General features: G+C 49.1%; 2 non-coding genes across 2 annotated transcripts; both read right to left on the reverse strand.

Moving 5' to 3' along the window:
- Window positions 1-1,664: 1,664 nt before the first annotated feature.
- LOC124522260 (U2 spliceosomal RNA) lies at window positions 1,665-1,855 on the reverse strand. Its single transcript, XR_006964725.1, has one exon. It is a non-coding gene; the product is annotated as a U2 spliceosomal RNA (small nuclear RNA).
- Window positions 1,856-9,978: 8,123 nt separating this feature from the next.
- On the reverse strand, window positions 9,979-10,169 carry LOC124522267 (U2 spliceosomal RNA). Its single transcript, XR_006964729.1, has one exon. It is a non-coding gene; the product is annotated as a U2 spliceosomal RNA (small nuclear RNA).
- Window positions 10,170-18,228: the final 8,059 nt, after the last annotated feature.

Raw genomic sequence — 18,228 nt, forward strand, 5'->3', positions numbered from 1 at the left:
CTCTCCAAACAAACACAATTTAAAAACCTTAAAAAAAAAAAAAAAAAAAAAAAGGTGTGTACATCGTGGGTGCTCCACAAATGTATTTCCCGTGAATGGAAAACCTGGGAGAGACACGTGAGTGAGCAGGAACTCTCCGTTTCCACTGTGGGCACGAGCCACAGCCACTTGTAAATGTAAGGCCTTTCTCTAGTTGTGGCAGCGGACTGTCAAGAAGCCTGAAGGGGAAGCATCTCCCTGACAAGACAGAAAGTGGGTACTTTATACCAGGCGTTGGGCGACTACAGCCGGTACCCCTATTTGGCCCGGTCCGCTCTTGTAAGGTGCACGTTAACAACGGATCGTACATTTTTAAAGGGTTGTAAAAGAAAGAATATGTCACAGAGACCTTTGGGGGCCCGTGGAGCCTCAACTTTCTACGATGTGGCTGGCCCTTTAGAGAGAAAGCATGCCCCCGCCCCCCCTCTCCTACCACCAACGGTGAGGTTAAGAAAACATTTCACCTTTGTGCAGAAGGCAAAAGGGAGCACGGTTGAGAAGGTATGTCACTTTGTAGGTATGGACCTCCTACGATGATAACCTTCCGCTTAAAAAATGACCACCGATGGGGCGCCTGGGTGGCGCAGTCGGTTAAGCGTCCGACTTCAGCCAGGTCACGATCTCCCAGTCCGTGAGTTCGAGCCCCGCGTCAGGCTCTGGGCTGATGGCTCAGAGCCTGGAGCCTGTTTCCCATTCTGTGTCTCCCTCTCTCTCTGCCCCTCCCCCGTTCATGCTCTGTCTCTCTCTGTCCCAAAAATAAATAAACGTTGAAAAAAAAATTAAAAAAAAAAAAATGACCACCGACTTGGGGCGCCTGGGTGGCTCAGTCTGGTTGGGCCTCCGACTTCGGCTCTCAGATCATGATCTCGCAGTTCGTGGGTTCAGGCCCGTGTCAGGGCGGGGGGGGGGGGGTCTCTCTCTCTCTCTCTCTCTGCCCCTCTTCCGCTCACACTCTGTCTCTTTGAAAAACAAGTAAACACTAAAATTAAGACAAAACAAACAAACCACCTGCTTACAGTATTCACTTACATGCCATAGACCCCACTCAGGAGCACGACCAGGAGACGGAAGCAGTACCCGTCCAATCTGGGAGCAAGGATTTGGAAACTTAGGCCCTCACAGCAGGTGTCGTTGCGAACTAACTCTTAGTTGCTGCTGCCCAGAAGACGCAGCTGAGAACAACAGCTTCGGAAAAAGCAAGGCTCCGCGCTGTCTTACAGGCGCCCGTCGTCGTGCCCGCCAGCCCCTAGGAGTAGAAAAGGAACTGCCAACGCCAGGCGTATCCCCCAACACCCACACGAGCAGGACCCGCAACACGTTTATTTATTTATTTTTCTTTTATAAAATTTTTTTTTTTTCAACGTTTATTTATTTTTGGGACAGAGAGAGACAGAGCATGAACAGGGGAGGGGCAGAGAGAGAGGGAGACACAGAATCGGAAACAGGCTCCAGGCTCCGAGCCATCAGCCCAGAGCCTGACGCGGGGCTCGAACTCACGGACCGCAAGATCGTGACCTGGCTGAAGTCGGACGCTTAACCGACTGCGCCACCCAGGCGCCCCCCCGCAACACGTTTATAACCGCACGCTGATCTTGAGCACCACAAGTACTACCTCCCCCCCCAGGGAGGAGGACACCGTTCCTGGAAGTACTGCAATACCAGGTCGATGCGTGGAGTGGACGGAGCAAGCTCCTATTCCATCTCCCGGCTCCAAAAACCCATTTAATACATTGTCCTCGGGTAGAGGACCTATCAGATATTAAACTGATAAGAACAGATACTACACTTGATCTTAGCCAAAAGGCCGAGAAGCGATACCGCCTCCAGGTGGTCTCCCCGCCACCGCCCTGCCGTCATCCACATTGCACTCACGGTGAGCCAGGTCAGCCTCCTTCGAGGTCTCACTTCCCTCGCTTCTCGGACTTTGGTATGGGAGCCACACTAGGCAGCAGGCTCTTGTGCAGATTTTTAAATCTCTGCCTTTTAAAAGAGAAATTGTGTTCTCTGTCGTTGCTTCGTCGCGCTCACCCAGAGGCCATTTCTCATTTGAATGCCCCGCCCCTTCCGCGCGGCGAGGTGTAACCGCGCCCACCATTTCCCAGTTCTCTTGAAGGGCTTTGTGGGCTGGAGCAGAACCTAGGTTGAGGCCAAGCTCTCAGTTGGTTTAAAGCTTTTGCCTGCGTAAAGGCAGGACCAAGGGGGAGGTGGGGATGGGGGTCTGGGAACTGGGGAGTGTGTGGAAGGGGGCTGGAGCAGAGTGGTCCGAGTTTGAAGAACGTCGTCCCGTCCCGTCATCACTGTAGGACCCTACGGGGCTTGCTGTCTTCAGGGTGCTGGGAACCGAGAAGCGCCCGGCTGAGGTCTCCTGGAAAGGGCTCCAGAGAGAAGTTGGGACCCGAGACTGGGCCCTAACAGGGCTGCTACCCTGCCTTGGTCAGCAGGGCTCTTGGGCAAAAACTACTTGACCCGACCCCAGTCGAGCCTCAGTGTCCCGGGTCGAGAGGGGGAAACCTTCGTGCCTTCCTAAATGGGGTCGAGGGAGCACGAAACGTAGCTAATGAGGTGACCTCAATTTAAGCCATCTAGAATATGGGTCCTGGGTCCCACGAGGTACCAGCGAAGGGGCCATCGATTGTGACACTGAAACAACGGAGCGGCAGTACACAATACAATAGGACACACTGGTTGTTTGGGTCCGACTTGTGCCCAGTGCTTTCTTTTCGGGTCAAACTTGCAAAGTTTACCTACAGATGGAACAGTTGAGACAGAGAGGTTAAGCAATTTGTCCAAGACCACACAGCTTAGTTGGTGGAAGAGGCTGGGTAAGGTCTAGGAAGCCAAGAGCCCAGGGCCTGGAAAGAGCACGGGGGAAAAAAAAAAAAGCAAGAAAAAGAAAGAAAGAAAGAAAGAAAGAAAGAAAGAAAGAAAGAAAGAAAGAAAGAAAGAAAGAGAAAAGTTATTCTTGTGTGCCCAGCCCAGGAGGAGACTAAGCGTTGCTGAGCCTGACACACAGGTAGGTGTGCGGGGGCGGACAGGACGGAAGCCGTCTAAACCCAGTTTGCCTAGTGTGACCTAGCGTGGACCTTGTCCTCCTCGCTTCACCCTCCGCCTTCAATAAACCATTTGCCCATTGTCCTGTAAACTAAGAGATGATGAGATGAGAAATCATTAGACAGAATTATTAGGAATAACGACACGTGGGGTGCCTGGGTGGCTCAGTCGGTTAAGCGCCCCACTTTGGCTTTGGTCCTGATCTTCAAGGTCGGTGAGTTGGATGGAGCCCCTCATCCGGCTCTGCGCCAACAGCACGGAACCTGCTTCGGATCCTCGGTCTCCCTCTCTCTCCGCCCCTCCCTCGATCGTGCGCTCATGCGCGCGCTCGCCTCTCTCTCTCTCTCTCTCTCTCTCTCTCTCTCTCTCTCTCTCTCAATAAACAAACAAAGAAACAAACATTTTTTTAAAAAGAGGGAATAACAAGACATGTTTGGTACGTAGCATATCCGTGAGAACCAAGCACAGGGAAACACCTCAGGCCATTCACTTCTCTGTAGCTCCTCATCTGGAAAGCAAGAGTACTAACAGCAGGCATATAATCTTAATCTTCCCTCCTCCACTCAGGGCCCCTGTTCTCCCTTACCTGTTTTTTGTTTGTTTGTTTGTTGTTTGTTTTTGTTCTTTATTCCATAGTCCACAGTTATATTTCCTGTGCTTAGGACAGTACCTGGCATACACTGGACACTTCGTATATTTGGTCGAATAAATGAATGAATGAATATTATATAATGTGATCTCTACATACGGAAGGTGACCGGCAGACCTCCTGGCTTGTGGTAATTATGACCCTCACTGCGTTCTCCCAACTTTCTGCTCGCTTCCACGTTTATCTGGTCATCTTGTGCCTGCGTGCTCGCTTGCTTATTTATTTATTTATTTATTTATTTATTTATTTATTTATTTATTTATTTAAAGTAGGCTCCATGCCCAACATGGGGTCTGACTCACGACCCTGAGATCATCGAGAGTCCCATGCTCTTCTGACGGAGCCAGCCAGGCGCCCCACCGGGCTCCCTCACGGAACGTCACGGGCATCTTGATCTGTGCAGTGAGGTGCCTGGGATGGCAGACATGCGTGTTCTGTCATCGCAAAGGAGTATTTCCCATTGCAAATTAATGGTTTCTCATTCCGGTTCACGCACCGGCTTCTTGTGAGTTTGGTCAAGTTACTGAGTGTCTCTATTCTTTGCCCGTTGTCCTTTAAATTGTTCATCATTTTGCATTTCCACCTGGAGCACAGAGCACACTTCTTCCTATCCGTCCTAGTATAGGAATTGGGAGTATAAGTCTGACGTTACTTTTTCTGGATGGCTACCCAGCCGTCCCGGCATCCTATACGGAATAATAGCCCACGGACCGTCGGGTTCAGACGCCACCCTGATCATGTAAAAAAAAAAAAAAAGTCCTCATACGTATTTAGATATATTTCCGGATTTTTCTTCTCTCTCTCTCTCGTTTTAAAAAGATTTTAGTTTTAAGTAATCTCTACGCCCAACGTGGGGCTCGAACTCACAACAACTCCAAGATCAGGAATCACATGCTCTACCCACTGGCCCACCAGGCACCCCTGGATTTTTCTATTAAAAATTCTTCTGATAACCTGTTTTTACCATTTTTGATGCAGGCGCGCCTGGACGGCTCAGCTGGTTCAGCAACCATCGGCTCCTGATTTCGGCTCAGGTCACCATCTCACAGTTTGTGAGTTCGAGCCCCTCAATGGGCAGTGCGGAGACTACTTGGGATTCTCTCTCTCTCTCTCTCTCTCTCTCTGTCTCTCTGACTCAAAACACAAACATATGCATAAATAAGCAAACTTAAAATTTTTGATTCCACTGATTCTCCAGTATCACACCTACTCCGTGACCGGCACCTGTGGGCCCTGGGTCGGCAAGGGGCATCTGCCAAGCTCTTCCAGTCCTCTTCTGCTGCCATTCAGCCACCATCACACCCCCACAGAGCCTTGGGGATGCCCACGCACAGCAGGAGGGTGCCTGCCCCCCTCCCGCCCGCTGCCAAGGACACCAACTCCAACTCCAGGCGCTCCTGAGCGTTCCCCCCTCAGGCTTGGCAGGGCTGTTGGGTCCCTGCCAGCCCAGGAGGACAGCGTCCTCAAGGCCAATCCCCACCGCGTCTGTGTTTTTTTACCTGGCCCTGCGGCAGCCCTGCCTTCATCTCCACGTCTACCCTGTCCTCTTGCTCCTGAGCCGAAATCGGACACTCAACCGACTGAGCCACGCAGGCGCCCCTCCAGCGGGTTCTTTTTTGTCCCCTCAGCTCAGCTTTCACAACTAGTTGAAGAGACCCGGTCGGAGAGACATGCCATTTTGTTTTGTCTGACTTCCCCTCCCCTCCCCTCCGCTCTCAATTCTTCTCCCCTCTCCTTTTTCTCCAGTTACACACAAAAGCTTTTGCTTCTGTGACTCCCATCAGAACCCGGTCCGTCTGTCTGACTTGGCAGTGGGCAAGGGAGATTGTTTTTTCTAGCAACGGCTGGCCACGTTAGGGTCACATATACCCTGTTTTAAAAATGACTCCGGGGGCGCCTGGGTGGCGCAGTCGGTTAAGCGTCCGACTTCAGCCAGGTCACGATCTCACGGTCCGGGAGTTCGAGCCCCGCGTCGGGCTCTGGGCTGATGGCTCGGAGCCTGGAGCCTGTTTCCGATTCTGTGTCTCCCTCTCTCTCTGCCCCTCCCCCGTTCATGCTCTGTCTCTCTCTGTCCCGAAAATAAATAAACGTTGAAAAAAAATTAAAAAAAAAAAAAAATGACTCCGGGGGCGTCTGGGTGGCTCGGTCAGGTGAGCGTCCGACTCCTGATTTCAGCTTCAGATCGTGATGTCACGGTTCATGGGTTTGAACCCCATGGCGGTCTTTGCGCTGACAGCGCACAGCCTGCTCGGACTTCTTTCTCTCTTCTTTCTCTGCCCCTCCCCCCCCCCCATTCTCTCTCTCTCTCTCTCTCTCTCTCTCTCTCTCTCTCTCTCTCACGCGCACACACACACACACACACACACACAAATAAGTAAATAAACTTAAAAAAAAAATAAATACAAAAGACCCGAGGTGGGACATTTTACCGCAGTCTCGCTGCTCAAAGCGAGGTCTCCAGATCAGCAGCATTAGGGTCCCGTGAGCATGCTGGAAACGCAGGACCACGGGCTTCTTTTTTTTTTTTTAATTTTTTTTCAACGTTTATTTATTTTTGGGACAGAGAGAGACAGAGCATGAACGGGGGAGGGGCAGAGAGAGAGGGAGACACAGAATCGGAAACAGGCTCCAGGCTCTGAGCCATCAGCCCAGAGCCCGACGGGGGGCTCGAACTCCCGGACTGGACTGTGAGATCGTGACCTGGCTGAAGTCGGACGCTTAACCGACTGCGCCACCCAGGCGCCTCCCTGGACCACGGGCTTCTTAACAAGACTCTCCTGGCGTGTGTGTGTGTGCGTGTGTGTGTGTGCGCGCGCGCGCGCGCGCGTGTATGGGACCGTATGAGAAGTGCTCAGCGACGGCACTTGATGACTGAGGGAGAGAGACCGGCAGAAGCAGCAGGTATATTCCTCAGGATCTCCACTCTCACTACCGATACATGCAAACCAATTTCTCTCCACCCCTTCTCTCACCCTGACCTTCTGAGTCCCTGAGGAGAGTCTGCAAACGGTTTCTAGAACCTTCTGCTGCCGAGACAGAGAAAAGGAGCCCATGACACACGAGCTAACTTTTTGGTGTTTCTTTTGTTTGAATTGTAAGTGACCGGAAGGCTCCAGGAACTGTGGATGGGATAATAAAAAAGCACAGAAGATACTGAAGGTCATTAATTAGATTCACTTTCATGTTCCTTGAGAGACAGGAGCCAAGAGGTGTGGGACTGTTCACGCTGCATTTCTTTGACGGGGCCGGGCGGTGTTACCCCAAGCCAGCCTGAAAACCCTGGATAGTTACACGTGATCAAGGCAGTTGCAAGGGCCAGCAGAGTACCTGCACCCCCACCCCCCAACCTCCCGCCCCGACTGCGTTCGGGATCCCGGGGCTAGAAAGAATATCAGGGTTTGTGTGCTGGACAGCAAGTTTCATGCCCAGCTAGACTGGATCCATAAAACTAGTTAGACTCCCCCAAGAACCGGGCTTCAAAACTTGCCTGCCATCCTTGGGCACCCACCTTGGGCACCCACCGTGGGCCGGGTCCGCAAATCCCCACATTGTCCTTTTGGTCTTCCAACAATCCCAAAGAGAAGGTGTTACTTATCGTATTTTACATCCAAAGAGATCCAGGCTGCCCAGGCCCCACCTCCCAACATCCTCAGCTGTCTTGCTCTGCTTCCTCCCACAGAATTAAGGGGACCCTTCCTCTTGGCTGGTTGGTTTCGCGTCTTTGCGATTGACGGGTCCTCTCGTTCCCATCCACTTTCTGAGGAAAGTGGATCAATCAGCGTTCACGATCCCCACGTAACAGATGAGAAAAGCACACTTTCAGAAAGAGATTTCAAGCTAACCGGACTTGAGAGACAGACTCAGATGTGTGGGGGGCGGATTCAAGGAGCCGGACACCTGGCTGCTGAGGGCAGAACGTTGGGTGCCTGGCCAGGTGTTTAAGATCCAAAGTGGGTTGCCAGGCAGCCGGCTCCTTTACCTGCACTGCACCGCCTCTAGGGCTGAGTCATCATCTCAGCCGATGAACCGATTTTCTTTTTCTCTTTGGGGGCAGCAGGGGGAAGCAGGGAGCAGCTAAGGGACAGACCCCCCCCCCCCACACACACACCCACACCCTGCCGCCCCCTGTGCGTCAGGACCTCCCAGCACCTTGGGAGTCATCCATCCTGTGCTTAACTTTGGTGACAAGAAAACCAAGGTCCTGAGACCGGAAGGCTCAAGGTCATCCAGGTGTCAGACACAAGAGGGTGTGTAAGCCCAGGCTTCCTGTTGAGACCCCCTCAGAGGGTAACACTCCATGATGGGGACCGATTTCATCCATCCCTTGTATTTTGACAAGTACAATTTCTTTCTCTCTTTCTTTCTTTCTTGCTTGCTTGCTTTCTTTCTTTCTTTCTTTCTTTCTTTCCCTTAAGTTTATTTATTTCGAGAGGGAGGGAGGGAGGGAGGGAGGGAGGGAGGGAGAGAGAGAAAGTGTGGGAGGGCGGGGGGGGGGAGCGGGGGGGGGGGGGAGAGAATCCCAAGCAGACTCCGTGCTGTCAGCACAGAGCCCCACGCCAGGGCTCGATCCCACAAACCGTGAGATGCTGACCTGAGCTGCACTCAAGAGCCCGGCACCTAAACAACTGAACCACCCAGGCGCCCCGGCAGGTCCAAGGTTTTGATAAGTCTAAGATCACAAAACAGAACTGGGTAAAAATTTCCACAACTAATGGAAAAACTGGACTCAAGTAGAATAAATATTAATTACATGAGACTGAATGAGTTGAGGAGGAGGATCATTTTTATGACTTCATTGCTTGTTCTTTAATGTTTTGTGTTTCCAGATTTTTTTTGAAACCTTTTTTATCTTTTCTCTTAAGCTATCGACAATTTGGCAAATTATACCTTTGTAAACAAAGATGAAACATTTACTTTTTCTCCCTACATGATCCCTCCAGAATTCGGAAAGTTTTCAGCATTCTTCTTTCTTTTCTCTTCTAATTTTTAAAATATTTATTTATTTGTTTATTTTGAGAGAGAGAGAGAGAGAGAGAACGTGAGTCGGGGAGGGGCAGAGAAAGAGGAGAATGAGAAACCCAGGCAGGCTCCGCGCTGTCAGCCCAGAGCCCGAGGTGGGGCTCAAACTCACCAACCGAGGGTTCATGACCTAGCCGAGACCAGGAGTTGGATGCTTAACTGACTGAGCCACCCAGGCGCCCCTAGATTCATTCAGTTGTTATAATCATGAGTCCTCTTGAGCGCTGGCAGAGATTTTAATCCTGATCTGCCCTAAAACATAAAAAGTCCTGGTGATGACAGGTGGAGGGAAACTGCAGGAACCACGCGTTTAAGGAAGAAACCCTGGAAACGTCCGCCAACACAAAGGTATTTAAGGAAGAGTGTACAGTGTGCGTGCTCAACAAACGTACTTAATTAACATGGATGGAAAACCCGGGAGACACAAGGGAGCAGGAACTCTCCGTTTCCACTTTGGTCACGAGCCACAGCCACTTGTAAATGTATAGGCCTGTCTCTAGTTGTGGCAGCGGACTGTCAAGAAGCCTGAAGGGAGGCATCTCCATGACAAGAGACAAAGGTGTTTTATTATCAGGGGTTGGCAGACTACAGCCCGCACCCACATTTGGCCCGGTCCACTCTTGGAAGGTGTGCGTCAACAACGGACACTTTTAAGGGGTTGTAAAAGAAAGAGATGTCACAGACCTTCCGGGGCCGTGAAGCCTCGGCTTTTCACTACGTGGCGACGTCCGTCCCGTACCACGAACGATGATGAGGTTACGAAAACGTCTTACCGGGGCAGAAGGTAAAAAGCGCGGTTCAGGAGATACACCACGTGGGGGTATGGGCTTCCCGCGATGGACCTCGCAGCAGCCTTCCATCGAAGAAAGAACTACCGTTTAAAGACGTCAGCTGTTAAGTTTCCACACGCCCCACACAGAAGCACGAAAAACAAAGAGTAGCAGAGATAGGCCCACGTGTAAATCTTGTCATGGGAGTGAACACCCCTCCCCCGTACCGCGTGGAACCAAGAAGCAACGACCAAGTATACATGCGCGTCTTCTCCCAAGCTACTTACCACGCGTGGCAAGAAGGTTCCCACAAAGCGTAAAACACCGCAGACTACGGACAAAGAGCTCAAAGCTTTCCAGGAAAAAACACAACGCAAGCAAGTACTTACAGCAATATTGTGAAAAAGACACAGAACCTGACTTTAAGTACCATAGATGTTGTCCCCCGAGCGGGGGTGCACCGTTCCTGGAAGTACTGCAATACCAGGTCGATGCGCGGAGTGGACGGAGCAAGCTCCTATTCCATCTCCCAGCTCCAAAAATCCATTTAATATATTGTCCTCGGATAGAGGACGTATCAGATATTAAACTGATAAGAACAGATACTACACTTGATCTTAGCCAAAAGGCCGAGAAGCGATACCCGCCATGCCCACCTCCCCGCCACCGCCCTGCCGCCATCCACATTGCACTCACGGTGAGCCAGGTCACCCTCCTTCGAGGTCTCCCTTCCCTCGCTTCTCGGACTTTGGTATGGGAGCCACACTAGGCAGTAGGCTCCTGTGCAGATTTTTAAATCCTCTACCTTTTAAAAGAGAAACTGTGTTCCTGTCGACGCTTCGTCGCGCTCACCCAAACGCCGTTCCTAATTTGAATTCCCCGCCTTTTCCCGCCCGCAGAGGCGTGGCTAAAGCGGGCCCACTGGACCCCGGGATCGCTTCCGCGCGCCGAGAGTCGAAGCCGCGCCGGGCGGTCGGTCTCCGCTTTTGTACATAACGGAGACTAAAGACGGGACCAGAGAGGATCGGGGGTGCCGTCAAGAGGGGCCTGTGGAAGGGACCTCTTGGCGGAGGGTCTTCTTGAGGAAAGGCAAAGTCGCAAGACCCTTTCCCTAGAAACTCCGAGACCTTACCGTATTAAATTGGTCGCACGCCGGCGCAAAGACGACCTTGGTATCTGTCGGTCGAGCAGCTCCTTCTGAGTCAGGGGAGCGGCAGGTCTGCGGGACGGGCTTCCCGGAGCCGGTGGTAGCCTCCCTGCAAGGCGGAAGGCAGGTGGTAGAAAGTGTAGGGCAGGGAGGAGGCCTGCCACATCTCGGGAGGCGGGGCTGGGCCGCTGGAGGGATTCCCCCTCCCCCCCATCCCTCCCAGCTCCAGCCCTTGCGTCTATTCCTGCTTCTTTCTGTGAATGAATCCTATCAATAGCTTTTTTAGCCCCTGGCTACTGGACAGTGCTCAGCACACATGTGGCACCAGAGAAATATTTGTTGAAAAAAAGAAATTTCGGGCGCCTGGGTGGCCCGGTGGGTTAAGGGTCCGACTCTTGACTTTGGCTCAGGTCGTGACCTCACGATTTGTGAGATGGAGCCCTGCATCGGGTTCTTCGCTGACAGCACAGAGCCTGCTTGGGATTCTCTCTCTCTCTCCTCTCTCTCTCTCTCTCTCTCTCTCTCTCTCTCTCTCTCCCCCCCTCTCTCTCTCAAAATAAATAAATAAACTTAAATAGAAACTAAGAAAAAAAAGAAATTTGGTGAATGAATGAAGTGCACATGAAACGATACATAATGGGCTTCGCTTGCACCTGACCTGACGACATAGGACTCTTTGCGCCTCCTACTCCCGGATCTGTGTTCAGATATGCGTGTATCAGACCATCCTTTTTTTTTTTTTTAATTTTTTTTTAACGTTTATTTATTTTTGAGAGACAGAGAATGAACAGGGGACGGGCAGAGGGAGACGGGGAGACGGAGACGCAGAATCTGAAGCAGGCTCCTGACTGTGAGAGTCAGCACAGAGCCCGAGGCGGGGCTTGAACCCGGGAACCGCGAGTTCAGGACCTGAGCCCAAGTTGGACACTCAAGCGACTGAGCCATCCGGGGGCCCCTGTATCAGACAGACCATCTTATACTCGCTCATTGGGTTTTGCTGAGAGGGGGGTTGCCATCATCTGAACGCCCCAAGCAATTGTTCATCTCTCTTTGGCTTTCCTGTTCTGCCTGGTATTCTGGCCATCCGGGCAAGGGTCTCAGTCCCCGTCTGCAGCTGGATGCACCCCCCAGGGCAGGAGCGGGGTCTGTCCGGTCTCTGCTTCCAGCACCTGCCCAGGTGTGTCACATCACGTTACAGGAGATTAAGGACAAATCAGTTAACAATGAATATTGGTGCAATCTCTGTCAAAATAACACCAGCATTCTTCAATAGAGCTAGAAGAAACAATCCCAAAGTTTGTATGGAACCAGAAAAGACCCCAAGTAGCCTATGCAATCTTGAAAAAGAAAACTGAAGCTGAGGCATCACACTCCCAGACTTCAAGATGTATTGCAAAGCTGTAATCATCTGGACAGTATGGTACTCTTGCAAAAACAGACACTGAGATCAATGGCACGGAATAGAGAACCCAGAAATGGATCCGCAAACATATGGCCAACTAATCTTTGACAAAGCAGGAAAGAGTATCCAATGGAATAAAGACAGTCTCTTCAGCAGACAGTGCTGGGAAGACTGGACAGCAACATGCAGAAAAAATGGACTTGGACCACTTTCTTTTTTTTTTTTTTTAATTTTTTTTTTCAACGTTTATTTATTTTTGGGACAGAGAGAGACAGAGCATGAACGGGGGAGGGGCAGAGAGAGAGGGAGACACAGAATCAGAAACAGGCTCCAGGCTCTGAGCCATCAGCCCAGAGCCCGACGCGGGGCTCGAACTCCTGGACCGCGAGATCGTGACCTGGCTGAAGTCGGACGCTTAACCGACTGCGCCACCCAGGCGCCCCATTGGACCACTTTCTTATACCACACACAAAAATAAACTCGAAATGGACGAAACACCTTAATGTCAGATAGAAAACCATCAGAATCTTAGAGGAGAAAAAGGCAAAAACCTCTTTGACTTCGGCTGTAGCACTTCTTACTCAACAGGTCTCTGGAGGCAAGGGAAACAAAAGCAAAATCAACTACTGGGACCTTCTGTACTGCAAAGGAAACAATCAGCAAAACTGAAAGCAACTGATTGAATGGGAGAAGATATGTCCAAATGACATATCAGATAAAGGGTTCGTCTCCAAAATCTATAAAGAACTTATCAAACTCCACACCCAAAAACAAATAATCCAGTGAAGATACGGGCAAAAGACATGAATAGACACTTCTCCAAAGAAGACATCCAGATGGCCAATCGACACGTGAAAAAATGCTCAACAACATTCATCGTCAGGGAAATACAAATCAAAACCACCGTGAGTTACCACCTCACACCTGTCAGAATGGCTAACGTTAATAACTCAGACGACGATACATATTGGCGAGGATGTGGAGAAAGAGTATCTCTTTCGCACTGCTACTGGGAACGCAAACTGGTGCAGCCACTCTGGAAAACAGAATGGAGTTTCCTCAAAGATATTAACGATAGAAATACCCTATGACCCAACAGTTGCACTACTAGGTATTTACCCAAGGGATGCAGGTGTGTTGTTTCGAAGGGGCACGTGCACCCCAATGTTTATAGCAACGCGATCGACAACAGCCAAAGTATGGAAAGAGCCCAGATGTCCATCAATGGATGATGGATAAAGAAGATGTGGTATATATATATATATATATATATATATATATATATGACATATATATATGATATATATGTGTATATGTATACGTACATATATACATATATATGTATATATACATATATATATATATATACAATAGAGTATTACTCGGCAATTAAAAAGAATGAAATCTTGTCATTTGCAAGTATGTGGATAGAACTAGAGGGTATTATGCTAAGCAAAATTAGTCTGTCAAGGAAAGACAAATATCGTATGACTTCACTCATATGAGGACTTTAAGATACAAACCACATGAGCATAAGGGAAGGGAAGCAAAAATAATATAAAAACAGGGTGGGGGACAAAGCATAAGAGACTCATAAGTATGGAGAACAAACAGAGGGTTACTGGAGGAGTTGTGGGGGGGGGATGGGCTAAATGTGTAAGGGGCATTAAGGAATCTACTCGTGAAATCATTTTGCAGTACATGCTACTAACTTGGATGTAAGTTAAACAATGAATAATTAAATGAAATTAAATTAAAATTAATTTAATTAAAAATAAAATAAAATAAATATATGCAACCCAGACCATAGAAAAAGTACTTTTTTTCTAAAATATAAAGAGCTCCTGCAAATAATTATAACAGACAAACCATATAGTGAAAAAAAAAATGGGCGGGGCGCCTGGGTGGCTCAGTCGGTTGGACGTCCGACTTCGGCTCAGGTCATGATCTCGCAGTCTGTGAGTTCGAGCCCCGCATCGGGCTCTGTGCCGACAGCTCAGAGCCTGGAGCCTGTTTCCCTGTGTCTCCCTCTCTCTCTGACCTTCCTCCATTCATGCTCTGTCTCTCTCTGTCTCAAAAATGAATAAATGTTAAAAAAAAATTAAAAAAAAAAATGGGCAAAGGCCAGGCACAGACAATTCACAGAAAACAAAAAGTGGGTTTTTTTTCTTTTTTTCTGTTTAGTTTATTTATTTTGAGAGAGAGAGACAGAGCACTTGTGTACAAGTGGGGGGGGGGCAGAAAGAAAAGGAGAAGAAGAGAAGCCTAAGCAAGCTCCGTACTGTCAGTGTGGAGCCTGATGTGGGGGTCTAACTCAGAAACTGTGAGATCATGACCTGAGCCAAAATCAAGAGTTGGACACTTACTCAACTGAGCCACCCAGATACCTCCAAAAAGTGGTTCTTAAGCTGACATAAAAAATTAAATAAAAACTACAGCAAGATATATTTTTTTCCATCCCTTGCCCTTCCTGTCCTGCCATTCCCTTATCCTCCCAGCTGGGCTTGCTGCAAACCCTACTGGCTACCCTGACCAGGAAAGTCTGGCCAACCTCCAGGTGCAGGAGGCCAATATGAGCCTTGGGTCAAGGAGTTCCAATTCAGAAGCCAAGAAACTTGTTCATGGGGCTCAGCTTACCCTGTGACTTTTTTTTTTTTTTTTTTAGTGTCCCTGTGTGTGAGTCAGGTGCTGTTTATGACACATTCCTGGTTACAATCTTACTTAATCTTAAAAAAACACATTTTTTAAAAAAGGTAAACTTGGGGCGCCTGGGTGGCTCAGTCGGTTGGGCGGCCGACTTCGGCTCAGGTCATGATCTCGCGGTCCGTGAGTTCAAGCCCCGCGTCGGGCACTGTGCTGACAGCTCAGAGCCTGGAGCCTGTTTCGGATTCTGTGTCTCCCTCTCTCTGACCCTCCCCCGTTCATGCTCTGTCTCTTCTCTGTCTCAAAAATAAATAAACATTAAAAAAATTTTTTTTAAAAGGTAAACTTTACCCCCAAGATAGGGCTTGAACTCACAACTCTGAGATCAAGAGTCACGTGCTCTACTGAGTGGGCCAACCAGGAACCCCTCATTTAATCTTTACCATACTCTTGGGCAGTGTTATCATTCCCATGTCTCAGAGAAGAAATCCAGCTCACAGAAGCTACCTGACTTACCCTGGATACTTCCAAAGGTCTTCCAAGTCCAAAGTTCTTCCCACTAGGCCAGGCAGCCAGCTGTCAGACAAAACCCTTAGCTCATTCATTCCTTTATCTAACAATAATTTGCTGAGTGCCTATGATATGCTAGGCCCATTAGAGGCTTGGGATTATAGCAGATCTCTGTTGTAGTTTTGCAGAACATTTAAAACACTCCTCATCATGGGGCGCCTGGGTGGTGCAGTCGGTTAAGCGTCCGACTTCAGCCAGGTCACGATCTCGCGGTCCATGAGTTCGAGCCCCGAGTCAGGCTCTGGGCTGATGGCTCAGAGCCTGGAGCCTGTTTCCGATTCTGTGTCTCCCTCTCTCTCTGCCCCTCCCCCGTTCATGCTCTGTCTCTCTCTGTCCCAAAAATAAATAAACGTTGGGAAAAAAAAAATTATAAAACACTCCTCATCAGGGAAAATATATAGCCTTTACAGTAACTCTCTCAGACCCGTGCTACTCAAAGTGTGGTCTGTGAGCAACAGTATCTGCACCACCTGGGAGCTGGTTAGAAATCAGAATGTTGGGTACCACATCAGACCTACTTACTGTCTTAGTTTGCTATGGCTGCCATGACAAAGTTCCATAGATCAGGTGCTTAAATAACAGAAGTGTCTTTTCTCACAGTTGAGGAGGCTAGAAGTCCCAGTTCAGCATCCAGCCTGGTAGGGCTCTGGTTAGGGCCCTCTTGCCTCAGAGATGGCCACCTTCTCTACATGGCAAACACACAACATGCTCTGGTGCCTCTTATAAGGGAACTAATCCCATCACAAAGGCCCCATTCTCATGACCGTATCTAACCTAATTACCACCCCCAAAGGCCTCAGTTCAAAATACCATCACATTGGGAGGTAGGGCTTCAATATATAAACAGAGTGGGGCACAATTCAGTCTATAGCACCTACTGAAACAGAATCTGCATGAACTGGAGATTCATATGTACATGAAATACTGAAAAGTGATGCTCTAAGTCACATACTTTGGAAAAGAAATGGCAGTCAATGACCAATTTGTACGTGTCATTTTGTGTGTTATCCGAGGAAGATATTTCGTATCCAACTGGCTTCCTGGGTCAATTTCTTTGTTGTTATTGGTTGAGATAAACTAATTTAATATCATTTTCATACTAGCTGCCAAGTATTGAGGTCTTTGTATGAGTGCTTTGGTGAATGTTTGGTGTATGAGTGCTTATTTACTTCTCATAACAACCATGTGAGTTAAGTATTAGCTCATTTGGCAGATGAAGAGGTTAAGGTTGGAAAGATAAATAATTTGCCCAAGGACTCACCGGAAAATGTTAAAGTCAGGGTTGGAACTCATCTTCCAAGCCAGTGGTCCTCATAGTGTGGCCCCCAGACCAGTACCATCAATAGTACCTGAGAACTTGCTATAAATGAACATTTTTTAAAATGCATGTTTTAAAACATTTTTTTAACATTTATTTTATTTGAGAGAGAGAGCATGCAAGGGTGAGTGGGGGAGGGGCAGAGAGAGGGAGACAGAGGATCTGAAGCAGGCTCCATGCTGGGAGCACAGAGGCTGACTTGGGGCTCGAACTCATGAACCATGAGATCATGACCCGAACCGAAGTCGAGTCGACTGCTTAACTGAATGAGCCACCCAGGTGCCCCTAAATGCACGTTGTTAAAAAAAAAAAAAAAGTAGTCTCCATGCCCAACACGAGACTTGAACTCACAACCCCGGGATTAAGAGTCGGATGCTCTATTGACTGAGCCAGCCAGGTGCTCCTAAATGTACATTTTGGGGCCTGTGAGCCTGACACCGACCGAATCAGAAATTCTGGAGGTGGGACTTAGCAATCTGTGTTTTATTAAATCCTCTAGATGATTCTGATATACTCTTAAACTTGAGAACCACTTTTTGAAGCCACACTCCCTCTCAGTGTATGCAAGACAACATGGAGGGCTTGGCAGAGAAACCTCCCATCAGATGAGAAAGACCGAATCAAACATATGAGGTCACCGGGGATTGGCCCCTGTTGTGAATGCTCCAAGCAGCCCACCTGGCTTGGATAACTGAGCTGTCACCCTGTTCCCTCTGGAGCATGGACCCGGCTTTCTCCCTTTGCTCCTCTTCTCTGCCTTTCTAAGTTTGGTTGTTCCTTGTTTCCAGGACATTATCACTCTCCTGGGGCTCCTGCTCCGGTTTCTTGCTGACCACCCAAAGCCCCTCCCCCAGCCAAGGCCTCCCCTGAGTGCCAGACTCCTGTGCAAATGGACACTGCACATCCACCCCACATGGATCTGTCCCCACAGACACTGAAAAATGGCTACAACTTCATAAGTTCCCCAGCCTTCCTCCTGCCTCAGCCTTCTCTGCACCTGTCATTAGGGCCTCAGTCACAGTATGGCAAATGTAATTGAAATTAGATTTCCTGCTCAAATAATGTTCATTTACATCTGGTCCACCTCCACAGAAAAACTTGAAGAGGGTGGGTTTTTCATTCCCAACCTCGAACTGTAAGAAAGGCCCTATCTCGAAGGAAGACTTCAGAAGGAGGTAGAGGAACCTGTGTGTTTAACCCCCCCACTCCTCCACTTTTCTTCAGGGATCAGGCAGTGACAAGCATATCCACCAGGGGGCAGCATCTACTGCTTTCTAACCCTGAGTCTGGGCCCTGGGACTGGGACTGGGTTTGGGGAGTCTTGAATCTGAAAGCGCAGCCTGTAGGGGAGAAGGGTGCCTATGGGGCCCTTAAACACACATTTTTCCCCCCCACATTCATTCTAAGAGGTAGGGTGTGTTTTCTCCCTTTTGTTCTTGAGGAAACAAAGCTGGGATTTGAAAAATGGGTCTTTGTGGGGTGACTGGCTGGCTCAGTGGGTAGAGCACGCCACTCTTGATCTCAGGGTTGGGAATTCCAGTACCACGCTGGGAGTAGAGTTGATTTAAAGAAAAAGAAACAACAATGAAGCATGCGTCTTTGTGATTCCCAAGCTGCCAG

The sequence above is a fragment of the Lynx rufus genome, unplaced genomic scaffold (genome assembly GCF_022079265.1).
Source record: "Lynx rufus isolate CCGP_SWC_20201006 ecotype Redwood Valley unplaced genomic scaffold, mLynRuf1.p SCAF_34, whole genome shotgun sequence".
Lineage (NCBI taxonomy): Eukaryota > Metazoa > Chordata > Mammalia > Carnivora > Felidae > Lynx > Lynx rufus.